Source organism: Geotrypetes seraphini, chromosome 9 (genome assembly GCF_902459505.1).
Source record: "Geotrypetes seraphini chromosome 9, aGeoSer1.1, whole genome shotgun sequence".
In the NCBI taxonomy this organism is placed as follows: Eukaryota; Metazoa; Chordata; class Amphibia; order Gymnophiona; family Dermophiidae; genus Geotrypetes; species Geotrypetes seraphini.
The window spans coordinates 8,203,097-8,204,331 of record NC_047092.1 but is presented as its reverse complement, the minus strand read 5'-3'; the positions used below and the strand labels follow the sequence as shown (position 1 = coordinate 8,204,331).

Below are 1,235 nucleotides of genomic sequence, written 5' to 3'. Positions count from 1 at the left end.
AGTCCAACTGAGCAAGCACAGTGGACTGTACCAGTTCTAAATAATGTTCTTGATGAAATAGTGATCTAACTTTCCTCAGCATACGCAAGCTAAAGAAACATCTCTGTGCCAAAGAGTTTATCTGATCGTGAAATGTAAGAGCAGAATCCAGAATAATACCCAAGATTCTGGAGGAAAAATCTAGGTATAATGAAATACCTGATTTCAATGTAAAATCAGCGGGGAGATTTTCGAATCTAGGCCCGATCCAAAGCAATTTGGTTTTAGAAGCATTCAGTTTCATTTGGATGGAAGTCGCCCACATCTGTATTTTTTATTTATTTATTTGCGTTTAAAACAAAATTATCGAGATGGAGTATGTGGGTAGCAGCTAAGTGGGGGATTATCGCAAGGGCAGGATGGAGGGAAAAGGCAAGTATACCCTGCCAACTGACACCACATATGAAGGCGAGATGAAAGATGGAATGTTCCATGGCAAAGGAACCTTACATTTTCCCAACGGAAGCCAATACTCTGCAATCTGGAAAAACAGACCTCCCCAAGAGGGGGAGTATATTTGTCCGGATGGCCTTAAATCCACAAAGAGAAGAACTGGTTATGACAGAAGATTTTATACAGAGACCTGCAGGTCGTTCACAGCTCACAGACTTGGATCCTCCTAGAAAAATACCGGAACATAAGAATTGCCGCTGCTGGGTCAGACCAGTGGTCCATCATGCCCTGCAGTCCGCTCATGCGGCAGCCCCCTGGTCAAAGACAAGTGCTCTAAAATGAGTCCAGCCTCACCTGCGTACGTCCCAGTTTAGCAGAAACTTGTCCAGCTTAGTCTTGAAACCCTGGAGGGTGTTTTCCCCTACAACAGCCTCCAGAAGAGCGTTCCAGTTTTCTACCACTCTCTGAGTGAAGAAGAACTTCCTTACGTTTGTACGGAATCTGTCCCCTTTCAACTTTAGAGAGTGCCCTCTCGTTCTCTCTACCCAGTCTATTCCCTTCATTATCTTGAATGTTTCGATCATGTCCCCTCTCGGTTTTATCAGGTGATAACACCACCGTAAGTATGAGGGATAGGAGGTTATACTAAATCTTTAAGAGATGTTTCCGGGATTGTTGTTACATCTATTTGTAAGTCCTGATTTTGTGTCAACGTGGAAGAATCTTCTTTTTCTGTCGTCGGAACATAGAATATTTGTGCATAAGGAGGGAACGTATCTTCAGAGACATTTAATATTTCAATG

The 1,235-nt window shown here is 42.9% G+C and overlaps 1 pseudogene; it reads left to right on the top strand.

Annotated features, from left to right (window-relative positions):
* Positions 1-350: 350 nt before the first annotated feature.
* LOC117366866 lies at positions 351-662 on the top strand (annotated as a pseudogene).
* Positions 663-1,235: the final 573 nt, after the last annotated feature.